We start from the raw sequence: 14,247 nt of genomic DNA on the forward strand, positions 1-14,247 counted from the left end.
GAGGTTAAGGAAAAGACCACGCCAAGCACAGAGGCCGTTTAAGATGGCAACAAACTCCTGACATTGACTGAAAATCAAAGTTCTTTACGTGTAACAATCGAAGAGGCAGGATGGGTCCTGTTAGCAAGGTCCCCTGAGATGCCAGATCACCTGACCCCCAGCTCCAGATGCAGAGACGTCCGGGACCCAGGCTTTGCTGGCCTGGGAAGGCTGAGGGTGCCCACCTGCTGACAGGACACCAGGGGGTGGGGGGTGAGCGGGGCGGGGGGAAGAGCTGGTTGCCGCCCAAGGCAGACGAGCGTCTGTGCAGAACTGCCTCGGCTCAGCCTCGAGAAGCCTGTCTCAGAAATCGACAGCAAGTCTTCCAGAAGCTCTGCCCATATTCCATTCAGGCGTCACTGGTCACACCTGTGGCTGCCCGGATGAAGACTGGGGGCCCACACGTTCACACACTGAAAGTTATTACCAAATGCAAGAGAGTGAGGGATCAGACCATGAACTACTCTCATTTTAAAGCGTAAGTAGAATCACGCACACCTTATTCTCCTTTCCGGTTCTGCATTTGTAATTTCACAAAATGTGTGATTTGAGGGGCTTTTCTAATTGCTTGTAATTTTGCCAGATGAGAAAAAAACAGCACAATAAGAAAACATTATAGTTTTCACTGGTAACGGGCATAAAAATATATGCACTGTTGCTGCTTGAAAACAGCATTCATGTGAATGTTCCAGATGATTTTCTATTTGGTGATGGGTTAAGTGGCTTGCCCACGTTCACTTTTATGTAAAGGGAAGATGAGAAAATTGCACTTTAAACTTAAAAAAATGGATGTCAGGAAACCTGGATAACAAATTAAGAAAGCAATCAGAACTGCAAATATTGAGGGGTTTTAGGTTAGTTTCAAAACACAAGGGAACAACCCACGACGTATGTGTCTTAAAAGACCACTTGGTACAGTAAGATTCCACACAGACAGCCTTGTAATCCCACAACTCAGAACTGGTTACACATTTCCCACAAGCCACTTTCTCAGCGTTACGTTCACAGTGTTGGCTCACTCCCCTGCTTGGTGGCAGAGAGGACAGGTCTCCTTTCCTTTCTGAGATTCTTTTCATGAGTGGCTAGAAAGCTTAAGCACTGGAATTCCATTAGAGAAAAGGAGTATTCCTCAGAGGATTGTACGTGACAAAACCCCAAGAGGGCTTTAACAGCTGCGTCCCTGTGTCAGAGATCTCCCATGCATGGCTGGGGCCCAAATGACACACAACAGCGGGGGCCCAGGGGCCGCAGTCCTAGGACGCTGCTCCACAACCAAAAGGGTCCTCTCGCTCCTCAGGGAAAAAGAAAGGTGTTCCCAGACACACACAGCCTCCACAGCCAGGAAGCGAGGATCCCACCTGCCTGGCCTGTCCCAGGAGAGTGGCTGATGCACTGCCCAGAACCAGAAAGGGGAACTGAGACCCAGCAGAAAGGGAACCACGAGACCGACGCATTCCTCCCCCCTCACGCGCCTCCGCCCGCAAAGAAGCTGCACCTCAGTACTGACCAAGGAGGGTGCTCTTCAACTAGGACTCTTACCCACACAAACGTGCTGATTTCTAGAAACTTTTGAAATGCATAGTATTCAACCTCTCAAAGTAAAAAAAAAGTAATGAATTACATAGCAATGCTGGAAAATACAGGAAAAAGACAATAACCTTTGGAAAACAATGTTTACTAACATGACCCCAACTGGAAAAATTTAGAAACATTTAACACGACTCTGAAAGCCAATAAGACAAGGAAAACAAAACAGAACGAAACAGAACAAAACAAGACAGTATTGGGGCAGGAAGACGGGCAATGCACATGACAGGCCCTTCATGTAAAAACAGAAATACACCAGTCTGAAAAGACCACAGACAGAAGGATTCCAACTACGTGACATTCTGGAAAGGGCAAAAATACACAGACAGTAACAAGATCAGCAGCTGTCGGGGGCTCGGGGACACTGGGGGGGGAATGAACAGGTGACCGGCACGGATGTTTCGGGCAGTGAAGTGCTTCTGGGTAGCACTGCAGTGGTGGCTGCAGGTCATCACACTTGTCCAAACCTGGGCAGCAGGACACAGAGAGGGAGCCTTAATATAAACTACAGACTCCACGGGAGAATCAGGGGTCAATGCTGATCCATCACTGAGATGACGCGCCACACAGGCCTGAGAGGTTATCAAGGGAGGGAACCCAGAGGGACGGGCATAGGAAACTGCTGTCTGCTCGATTCTCCTGGAACCCTAAAACTGCTCTAAAAACTGTCTATCCATTAAAAAGAAGAAACAGCTTCTAAGCATGTGAAAATACTCTCAACCTCATTCACGATTCAGAAAAACCCCAAGGGAACGTCCATACTGCTTACCGGGGCCTAGGACCAGCGGGAACACGCCGCGGCCTAGCCCCTTCCTGTCGGGCAGCGCGCTGGAGCCCAGAGTCCCCCTGACCTGACCCACCGCACCCCACCCCGTGTTTCATGCCGTCCACGGTCTCTACACATGACATCTTTAGATCAGATGACTCACTGTCCCGATTACAAGGTTTCAGTTTCTCCACAGGATGAAACCAAAACCAGCACAGAGGGGAGGCTCTTCAGTCAACCTCAGGGTCTGCCTGCATCCACGTCCCGCTGTTCCTGACGGGAGGCCCACGTCCTAAGGAAGGAGGTCCTTACCAGCACCTCAGGAGCCTCATCCAGTCCACCTCACGCTGCTCTGAGAGCCTCGCCAACCTCTGCAGCTACCCAAGTCCTGGTCACTTGAGGCCCGTCACCCTTCCCCAAGTCACTGAGCCACGTGCTCTGACGATGCATTTATAACCAGGCTCTCGGGCTTCCCTAGTGGCGCAGTGGGTAAGAATCCGCCTGCCAATGGTGGGCACACGTGTTCAAACCCTGGTCCGGGAAGATCCCACATGCTGCGGAGCAACTAAGCCCGTGAGCCACAACTACTCAGTCTGCGCTCCACAGCCCGCACGCTACAAGTACTGAGCCCACGGCCCACAACTACTGAAGCCCGCATGCCTAGAAGCCACGGTCTACAATCAGAGAAGCCACCGCAATGAGAAGCCCGCGCACCGCCACAAAGAGTAGCCCCCGCTCACCGCAACTACAGACGAACGCCTGCGCGCAGCAACAGAGACCCAATGCAGCCAGAAGTGAATAAATTAATAAGTAAAGAAACAAAAATTAAAACACATAGATAAGTAAATAGAAGCAGGCTCTGCTGTGTCAGCACTCTGGAGTTCCCGACGTATCGACGGGCAGGATTCCCGTCCTCTCCCGTAATTACGTCTGTGAAGTGCCTTTCCCGAGGAGAACAGAAGCTCCTGGAAGCAGAGAATTGCTCAAGATCACATGCAGAACCTGAAGACATCTGAAGTTTATGTCTAAGATAAAAGACACGACACTAGATGGCGTGAAGGGTCCCCGAGGCCAAGAGCCAGGGAAGCAGGACACGTCGTCTGGGGACCCTTCCACCAGCAGAGCAGAAAGTCTCCGTGGCCAGAACTGGCACTCAATTCGCTTTGAGCTGAGAAGCACCCGTGTAATTACATAGGCTCCCCAAAGGGTAATTCCTCCCACATGTAAGAGAGGAGATGGCTCTTCAGGCAGACAAGGCAAGTACAGTTTTCCCAGCTGGCTGAACTGTGTGTGCTGACGGTCACCATGGAGCTGGGCCCCAGAGCTCTGCTCTCTCCTCAAACCCCCAACCTCACCCTCACCCTCAGCTGAGGAGCTGCTTCCCTGAGAACAGAGAAGCCATTGGAGGGATTCCCCACCTGCAACCCAGCTCTGCCATCCCCTCCCCACTCCAGCACCCCGGGCAGAAGCTCTCTCCTCCCCCACACGCATCTACTGGATCATTCCCACTCTTATTTCTCCCGTCAAAACACAACACAACACAACACAACATCCTCCCCGGACCTCAGCTCCTACTCCAGCTACTGTCCAATTTCTCTTTTCCCCGTCACAGCAAAACGTCCTGAAAAAGTTAGAAACACAACAAACCCAGTTCTCCCACTCCTCTCTCCTAAGCGTCTCCGATCAGGATTTTACCCCACAGATCCATCCAAACGCATCATCAGCGAGGTACGACCTCCCCCCAGTGCTGGGCTCGACGGTTCCATAGAACGGCTACCTCGTTTGTCCAGTCACCCAGGGAACCTCTGAAGTGCTTCCCATATGCAGACAAACTGCTGTGATTAATATTTTAGGAGAAATACTCAGCGTGCACAATACACTTGAGCAGCCGGAGGAAAGAGCAGCACAGAAAAAAAGTTTCCGTAACTACAGAAATGAAAAGATAAGCTATTTTAATGGTAGCAAGTACGGGATGAAGGGGAACGAATAAAAACCATTTACACTACGACATTAACAAGCCTAATACTACAACGTGGTAACAGAGGCTGGAGAAGGACTTTAGAATGATCCCATTTTTCTGGGTAGGGTGACAGGCTAGACGATGCAACGATGAGCTGCCAGGGACAAAAGGAGAGGGCAAGGGGCGGGGGAGCCGTAAATAGTCATTCTTGGATCTACTGGATCTAGCAATTTGAGGCGCCCTTTGGACAAACTCCACAGAGATGCTGGCAAGTGGCTGGACAGAGGCATCTATCTGGTCCAGCTGGGAGAACTGACAGAGCTGGAAGTGAAAAGCACCACAAGGCGAAGTCAGACAGGTTGAAGAGTCATGAACCAAGAGTGAAAAGACAACAAAGAGGGGGAAGAAAGAAATCAGTCAGGAAGAGAGCAAGGAGAGATCTGTCACAGAAACCAACACAGCAGACTCTGCAGATGGGAAGGCGACAGTGGTCTGAGGTGACGACTGGCAAATCTCCACTGGTTTGTATGCTGGATGCCAGGTCACCTCAACCGGATCAGGTTCCGGGGAGGGGCAGAACAAAGACCGCAGGTTGCACGATACAATTCAGGTGGGAAACACGGAATCTTTGCCACAGACATCACTACATGGTGTGTAACGTGACCCTGTTAGATTGTAAGTGACAAAGAGGGAAATTTACTGGAAGGGTGACAAGGCTGTGCTTCCAGATGCTCCTCATTGCATCCCTGGACTGAGCACTGAAAACAATGTACCTATGTGACAATGGTGTTCCACTGAACAGAAAAGTTCTATGCCCTGAGGGCTCCCTGGAAGGCATGCTCTCGGCTTACGGGAAGGACAGGAAGGCACCGATGTCAACACGTTAGGGGCTGTGGCTCAGGAAGGCTAGCGGCCTACAGCGGGATCCTCAAGGAAACCTTTAACGCCCGAGAACAAAAGTGCTTCGGCAGGACAATGTAAGTCAAGCAAGGGATGGCGTTTTGCCACAGATGTCAAGAACACGAGGCTTGTACTGTGTCTATAAGAGGATCGTGGGATCTACACGTGGAACTTGCCAGAAACACTTGGTACTGACCTGCTCCTCTACGCTTTGTCGAACCACATCTTTTCCCTACTCCTACTTTCCCATTTCACAGTTTGAACCATTCGCCTCCCAAGGTGTTATCACAAAAGAACAGCAGCAGGTAAATAAGTAAACAGCAAAACTCACCAGGGGCTGATTCATTTTCTGCTGCTCTTGGAACAGCGTGCAGGACTGTGACAGTGGAGGCGGACCTGCAGAAGGAAAACGCAGGCAGTGAAGCTACGACTGAAGCGGCTCGGGGTTGCACGAGCACCCGCCCCGCGCTCCACAAGAGACACCTGTGGGAGACCCGCCATTTCCTCTTCAGAAGGGCCTGTTAGAATGAGGAGGGAGCAACCACCCTCAGGTCTGTAACTCCCACGTGGCTGGGGTACCTGAGGGGATACTTTTTTCAGCAGTGAGTGTACATTGAGTCCTACGAAAATAATCCTCCGCCATTAAATATGAAATGAAAAAACGCTTATAGTTTAACTCTTCTAAGTCTGTTAACAACTTAGATTAGACATCCACAGCATACCCAGAATAAAGGGACACACTCAGGTGCGTTTCAGTCTTTCAATTATTTGTACAAACTTTACAAACTTAAGTGCGACGCTCAAAAAACAGTTTTATTAAAACTGACTTTAAGTGGACAGAACACCTGCCCTAGGAGTTTAGATTCCTTGTAGCGACTGCACGTGCACACCCGGTGAGGATCTAGGACAAGTCACCTCCCTTCTCAGGCCAAATCTCTTCCTTCCTCAAGCGAGGCAGCAGGACAGAAGCCTTGCAGACTCATCCTGCACCGATTACACTGTGCGAATCCACAGGGAACAACCGAGGGGGGCAGGGGACGCTTAGATTAGACAACCAAGGTGGTGACGCGCCTTGAGAGACACGTGCGAGATGCCGACACGGCGACAAGAGGACGTGGAGGATCGGGGTTGGACGTAAGGGAGGACGAGGCACGTCCCGGCCGAGCCTGCGGCCCCTGCTCCCCCAGAACACCCGGAGCTCACAAGTCCCAGGGGAGCCCCATCCGGAGTAGCCGGCCCTGCCCTCCAGCCCGGCCCCTCCACCTCCGGGAAGCGGTCAAACCCTCCCGATCGCACTACCGCGGGGCCCGCGGCGGGGTAACCCAAGCCCGCTCTGCAACGGCCGCAAGGTCCACAACCGCCTGCAGGCACGCAGACGCACCAACCCCGTCGAGACTCGCTGACCGTCCCCGGGCTCCCGAGGCTCCGGTCCGGGGGCTGCTCCTCCGGCGCGCTCCTCTCTCGGGGTCCCTCCTCTCCGCCTCCCTAGGCCACTGGGCCCGAGGAGCCGGCTCTGGGCCTACGGCACAAACTCCCTTCAGGCCCACGGCTCTCCCGGGAACTCGCTATGCCGCGGACCGCCGCCGGCCGTTCGGCCACTCCGGCCCAGGCCGCGGGCTCCGCGGCTCAAGCTCGGCGGTCCCACTTCCAGCCTCCGCCCGGCCTGCGCGAACCCTCGCCCGCTAACCCCGCTCGCGCTTGTTGCCGGCCGGGCCCGACGGCGTCCAGCCCCGCAAGCCCCGAATGTTCGGCAAGAGGCCAAAACGGCGGAACGACGACCATAGCCGACCTGCGCACGCACAGGAAGCGAAGGCGGCGCGGCGACGGCGCGCGTGCGCCAACCCTCAGAAACCGTGAGGCGCACCTGCGCAGGAGGACGCCGGAAGTCCGCCTGCCAAAGCCCGACCGGAGAGCGAAACAAGTACCAAGACTCTATTTCCCAGAAGTCTCCGCGCCGTCCAGTTAGTGAGCGATGTAAATGTCTTCATCTCATCTGGCAGTGAGGAGCTGCTGTGCTGCGACGGTGGGCCGTCTGGACCAGGGACTCAATTGCCCATTTGTCTTCACTCCTGTTAGGGATCAAGGAAAGCTGCGGCCTCAAGCGGGGGCTGTGTGATGGCCTCCAGGGTCCCTGGTCCTTTCCCTGCCCTGAGACATTTCGAGTTACATCTGAGATTCCCCCACCGCCAGGAGAGGGGAAGGAGTGTATCACGTTCGCTTAACTGAAACGCTACAACTGTAATTCAAATCCTAGGATACAATAAATGCCCAGCCATGATACAAACTAATATTACCCACGAAAAGAAAAGAAAATAGAAATTGTAGCTGTTTGCACAACCAACACTTTAAAAACTGTATGAAATTCAGAAGGTACACACAAACAGAAAACAGACACCTGGGATCTTACCTCTTAACGAAGATACTGTTTATGTTAGGTAAAAATATCATTTCTCAAAAATGGAATCATAAGGGTAATGATTTATCACTATTTTGGGGGTGAGATAATATAACTGTGTTTTTGGCCAACTGTTCCTTAAAAGCTGCTAGGGGAAAAGTTAAAAATAAAATCTCCAGGGACTTCCCTGGCGATACAGTGGTTAAGACTCCTAGGTTCCACTGCAGGGGGTACGCGTTTGATTCCTGGTTGGGGAACTAAGATCCCGCATGCTGCGCAGTGCAGTCCCATTAATTAAGTAATTAACAAAAATAAAAAATAAAATCTCCCGCCAACCGAGAAAATCCTCTACACAAATGTAGACATAAAGAAACCGGTTTTACTGTTGAATAACCATTAAACAAGACTGTGTTGTGCACCACAGGCGGCCCACTAATGTTTGTGCAAATGAAATCAACTTCACCTTTTTTTTTTTTTATAGCTCAGCAGATAAAATCTGTTGCATACATGTTCTCAAGATAAACGGGAACTTGTCTCATGTGAAAAGACTTGACACCACCATAAAAATGGCATACATTCTTTCAGAGTATATCCTAAATTCACCTGGTAATCTCGGTGGCTGTCCATGCTAGTTAATACCCTTTATCCAAAGGAGAAAGACAACTGCTCCTATCTCTAGGATAAGCAGGTACTTACAGCTCAGAGGAAAGTGCCTACCACCTAGCCTAAACTCCCCCGGTGACAGAGATAAAGAAGATAGCTCTCAGGTCCTTAACAAACACATTCCTGGGTTGTAATGCTGGCAAGAGACTGATTTAGCTTTTAAAAAGATTTAGATACTTACGAAAGGGACAGAGGAACTATTTCTATTACAAGCGTCTTGAGGAAATCCTCTAAAAATGGAAATAAGAAGTGATGATTCGTCCAAATGAATAAGCACATAACCCATTGCTGATTTCCCCAGCTGAGCTGCCACATTACATTAATCCTGCACAAAATGCGTGCTTCTCCAAAATTGCTCTTGGAAGTGGCTGCTTAGAGCCAGGAACGGTCTTTTCCGGTTCTTGCTGCTGTTGACTGTGGCCTCTGCCTGAATTCTCACCGGTGAAATGCTGCCTGTGTGTGAATGACAGCGACCACGCCTGCTCTGAGCCTGAGCCTGGCAAACCTCCAGGGCGCATTTCTCGCCTTTTCCATTTTCAGCACGTAAAGACGTCAGCTACACGGAGTACCTTGCTTGGAAGCACCGTGGGTGGGCAGCGCGCCCATCAGCCCGCCACCAGGCCTCCAGTTCTCAGCTCACCCACGTGCACCGACCGGGTCTCAGCATAATACTGGGGTGGCCTGTGAACCCCAGCTGCTGTGCCCACCTCAACACCTCACTCTATCCCTTCAGCCCAGGGACATGCTGGGCTCCCCGGCCCCCTGCCCTGTACTTTGCCCTGGACACTCTCTGGAAGTATTTCTATTACCAGTTGTCTTGAGGAAATGCTCTAAAAAAGGGAATAAGTACGGAGTCATCCCAATGAATGGGATGTCTAGCAGTGAGCTGATGTCCCTCACGACTCACCCCTCTCTCCAAAAGGCGAAAAACCGTCATTTCATACATTTCCCCCTTTTTAAAGCTGTTTTAAGCTAGGAGGGTAAACCTGGACCCTGCGACTGCACCTTGACCAGAAGCAGCAACGGCCACCTTTTAGTTTGGTTTCTTTAGGATCTCTTCATATATATGGATATTTACAATACAAAGCTTTCTGCTTGTGTATCTGCATCTCTATTAACTACAGATATTTCCCCTATTTTGTCAGTTCTCTATTTCTACTGAAGTATAGTTGGTTTGCAAGGTTTCAGGTGTACAGCAAAGTGATTCGGTTACATGTATTTATGTAAGAATATATGTAATCTTTTTCAGCCTCTTTTCCATTATGGGTTATTACAAGGTATTGAACATACTTCCCTGTGCTATACACTAGGTCATCACTGTTTATCTATTTTACATATACAAGTGTGTATCTGTCAATTCCTGTTCTTTATCTTTTTAACTTTTTACTCTCACATTCTCTTATACACACACTTAAAAAAGTATGTTGTGTTCAAATCTTTCACTTCCACTTCATACTTTTCATGTGTTTTGACACTGTACTTGAAGAAGCCTTTCCCATCATGCATTTCCTAAGTACTTATCTGTGTTGTCTCCTGTTTATTTTTGCTCTATTAACATAGCAGTTTTATCACGATAACTGGCACCCATCTTCAGGATTTGTAAAATCCTTTTCCTCTTAAAGTCTCTCAGCCATTTTTTTCAACACTAACACATCTACCACAACCGGGAAACGGAACGTTTAAGAAGAAAGCTCAGGTTTCTAATCTAACAGAAAAGGACAGGTTCTTCTTTGAAGTTCAGCGACACGTCTTAATTTGAAGGCAGGGGAGGGACTTCCCTGGTGTTCCAGTGGGAACGAATCCGCCTTCTAATGCAGGGGACGCGGGTTCGAGGCCCGGGAACCCTGGTCCGGGAGCTAAGATCCCACACGCCACGGGGCAATTAGGATCGTGTGCCGCAACTAAGACACGACGCAGCCTAAGAGAAATAAATATATTTTAAAAAATAAAAATAAAAAAATAAAGGCAGGGGAAGCAGGAAAGCGACCGTCACACGTGAATTCCTTCTTATTCAAAATACAGGTCGTAGCGGTTTGCTTGGGCTGCGTCACCAAGTACGACAAACTGGCGGGCTTAAGCAACACAAATGCACTGTCCGACATTTATGCAGGTTGGAAGTCTGAGATCAAGGTGTCAGCAGGGTTGGTCCCCTCTGAGGGCTGTACGGGAGGATGTGCTCCAGGCATCCCGGTGGAGAGGGTGCTTTCCTCACCAGCACATGCACTATGCATGTACCAGGTAGGTGCCTGGGCTGAACTCTGATCCCAGGGCTGCTTATCCACGGCAGCACCGGGCTGCTGGAGGGGTTGTCACGGACGCGTTGGCAGGAGGATTGGAGGCTGACACAGACGTCCGCTCAGCTGTGGACCCATGGCCTGGCCACAGCCCTGCCACAGGATGCCTGGGTGAAATCCAGGTCACGGTTCACCTCCCTCCTTCTTATTTCATTCAACGACGCCTTGAAGCCCCCCTACTGCACCAGCCTGGGTGGCCCATCCCACCCAGAGATTTCCAAATCTGAAGCATGTCAATTGAGAAAGTTAAAATTAGGCCCTAGCTCAGTGCTGTGGAATTAGAATCTGTGAGGCTGGGTCCAGGCATCTGTGTTGTAATATTTTCTCCACGTGACTCTCATGCCGAAAGGATTGTATTGACAAAGCACTTCTGCTTCACTCTACTGATATTTCTGTACTAGAGCTACAGCGTTGTTATATTAAACTGCATCCACAGGAGGAAAAGAGAGGAGGAGAGGTGATAGTTTTGCTTGTCTGCAAACACGCTGTTACTGCACCAAACTAGGGTCCACTCGCCCGCACGCACTAAACCCAATCTACTGACACCAGGTCACGGTGAAGGAAAGTGCCGCGTTTATGGCAGGGCAACAAGCAAGGGGTCCAGGTATCTAGGGCTCAGAAGGCCCCCACTCCCCAATGGCTTTCAGGGAAAGGTGTTTACAGATGGGGTGAGGCTGTTGGTGGGAATGTACACTGGTGCCGCCACTATGGAGAACAGTGTGGAGGTTCCTCAAAACACTAACGCTAGAGCCACCGTACGACCCAGCAATCACACTCCTGGGCACAGACCCAGAGAAAACCATAATTCAAGAAGACACATGCACCCCAATATGTATAGCAGTACTATTTACAATAGCCAAGACATGGGAGCAACTTAAACGTCCATCGACAGAGGAATGGATAAGGAAGACGTGGTACATACATGCGATGGAATACTACTCAACCATAAAAAAGAATGAGATAATGCCATTTGCAGCAACATGGATGGACCTAGAGATTATCATACTAAGGGAAGGAAGTCAGACAGAGAAAGACAAATACCATATGATATCACTTCTATGTGGAATCTAAAACAATGATACCAATGAACTTCTTTACAAAACAGAAACAGACTCACAGACATAGAAAAAACTTATGGTTACCAAAGGGGAAAGGTGGGGGAGAGGAATAGATCAGGAGGTTGGGACTAACGTACACACACAACTATATATAAAATAGGCAATCAACGAGGACCTCCTGTATAGCACAGGGACCTCTACTCAATATTCTCTATTAACCCAGGGAGTCCCCTGCTGGCGCAGAGGTTACGATTCTGGTCTTTCACGGTCGTGGCCCGGGTTCAATACCTGGTCAGGGAACTGAGATCCTACAAGCCACACAGTGTGACGAAAAAAACACAAAATTTTGTAATAACCTAAACGGGAAAACAATCTGAAAAAGAAAAGATATCTGTGTACATATAACTGAATCACTTTGCTGTACACCGGAAACTAACACAACATTGTAAACCAACTATAGTCCCAAAATAAAATTTAAAAAATGTTTAAAGTGAATTACAAAAGAGTGGGGTGAGGGAGGGGAGGTTGAGGGGTGTGTGGTCAGCTTGTGGACATTCTTCCGATTGGTTGGTGGTGACGTACTTTGAGGTCAACATCATCAACCTTCTGGTTCCAGCTGGTCTGGGGTCTACGTGCTTGTGGGCAGCATGCAGTTCACTTCTTCCACCTGCTGGGGGCTTCAGTCTGCAAAACAGCTCCAAGGACGAGGCTCAGAACAGTGTCTACAGCCCTTGAGGAAGAAGGAAAGGTCCTTGACTTTGTTTAACGGCTACACTAGTATTATTTGGTCGTTTTGGACTCTTTTCCTTTCTTTTTGCACTTTCTCCCTTCTCTGATTAAATTGTCCGTTTCGAACTCAGGGAAGGCTAGGAGGCTAAAATTTTCTAAAGACAAGAAGCAGGCAGAAGACATGGGGAGAATCCGTCCCAGGAAGGCCCCACAAGGTCCTGCTCACTTACAACATCAGAGTCGATCTGGGCTGTTTACGCCGTTTTTGGACAACATACCAACACATCTTAAGATGGGTCCCACCCGACTTTAGCACATTTGGACAAGGTGAGGTGGGGTGGGATTATGCAAATCCAGATCTGAAGACTAGATAAAGCAATCAGGGTATTTCACAGTATACAAGAGAAATTTTCACGGGGACAGAATACCAACCTTCTAAGATTTGAAAGCCTCTTAACCAAGAGGGAGAGTGAACTTCTGTTCTGTTATACGAGGACCCAGTCAGCAGTGATGGTTGAAAGCACGATGAATGCAAATCTGAACTCATTTGCCTCCTAACGATGGAACGTCTACAGCAGAGGGACACAGGTCCTCAAGCAGCAGTGCTTTTCCCAGCAGTGCGGACCCTGAGGAGAGCCGGGCTGTGGCAGCTCTGGAGGACCTCAGACGCTCTTTGCATGGCCTCTGAGACCTAGAACATCTCAGAAAGTCCACGAGTGCAAACCAAAGAGACACTCAGTCCCTGCACCTTGGATGAACTGATCTGACTCTACGTATGCATTGCTTGGGCTAATTAGAAATATGTAAGTGATCCAAAGACAAACTAAAACTCTGGGCACATCCTGAACAACAGAGATACTTCTCATCAAAGTCCAAACAATAATTCAAAAGCAAGATTCAGAGCCAAAATGTAGAAACAACCCAAGTGTTCGTTGACAGATGAATGGATAAAGAAAATGTAGTGTGTATATTCATACAACAGATATTATTCATCCACAAACAGGAAGGAAAGTTTCTAATTGATAGAAAGAGCATTTAGGTATTTTTCAATGATTGTTTGACATTTCTTTGTATAAACAGTGAAAATGTAACAATTCCACTTGTAAGAGGAAAGGTTAGTGTTTCTTTGTAGAAACAGTTAAGTCTCAGCAGTAGAGGCATAAGCACACACGCGCACACAGAGTAAACAGAAATAACGCCCCGCTACCTCCCCCCAATCTGATCCCCCGATGAGCCCTGCTGAGTCTCCCTCCAAATATATGGAACCTGTTGGCTTCTCTCCATCTTCTCAGACATCGTCTTCCTGCACTACCACGCCAAATTCCTAACGGTATCTGGGTCTCCCGACTTCCACTCTTGCTGAATCTCCACCCCATCCATTTCTACAGCAGCCAACATCAATTGTTTCCCTTTCAGTGCAAACTGGATCACGACACCTCTCATTCATTGCTTTCCCACTGCACTTGGCATACATCTGAACTTCTTCAGACCCAGGGTTTTATTTCCTTCTCACTCACTGTGTACTGTCCACACTGGCTTTGGGGTCTAGGAAGGAAATTTTGACACAGGCTACCACACGGATGACACTTGAAGACATTATGCTAAGTGGATAGGCCAGATACAAATGGACAAATGTTACATGATTCCACTTCGGTGACATCCCCAGAGGGGTCAAATACATGGAGACAGAAAGTGGAAGGGTGGGTGTCAGGGGCTGGGGGGGATGGGGAGTCAGTGTTTACTGGGGACAGAGTTTCAGTTTGACAGCATGAAAACATTCTGGAGATGGACAGTCAGGATGGTTGCACAACAATGAGAATTCTTTACTTTTTCTCTTAAGATTTTTGTTTTACTTA

At 49.2% G+C, this 14,247-nt stretch overlaps 1 long non-coding RNA gene across 6 annotated transcripts; it reads right to left on the reverse strand.

Annotated features, from left to right (window-relative positions):
- Positions 1–6: 6 nt before the first annotated feature.
- On the reverse strand, positions 7–7,270 carry LOC113616674 (uncharacterized). Of its 6 annotated transcripts, none has more exons than XR_003431380.1 (3): positions 6,638–7,268; positions 5,584–5,648; positions 7–452 (listed from the first exon to the last, which is right to left on the reverse strand). It is a non-coding gene; the product is annotated as an uncharacterized LOC113616674 (long non-coding RNA). The 6 variants fall into 6 exon arrangements; XR_003431381.1 differs by lacking the exon at positions 7–452 and adding an exon at positions 1,040–2,093 and having other exon boundaries at positions 6,634–7,270; XR_003431378.1 differs by lacking the exon at positions 7–452 and adding an exon at positions 1,041–2,093.
- Between the last annotated feature and the right edge of the window lie 6,977 nt (positions 7,271–14,247).

Source organism: Aethalodelphis obliquidens, unplaced genomic scaffold (genome assembly GCF_003676395.1).
Source record: "Aethalodelphis obliquidens isolate GAN/ISIS:26980383/991018 unplaced genomic scaffold, ASM367639v1 scaffold326, whole genome shotgun sequence".
Taxonomy (NCBI): domain Eukaryota; kingdom Metazoa; phylum Chordata; class Mammalia; order Artiodactyla; family Delphinidae; genus Aethalodelphis; species Aethalodelphis obliquidens.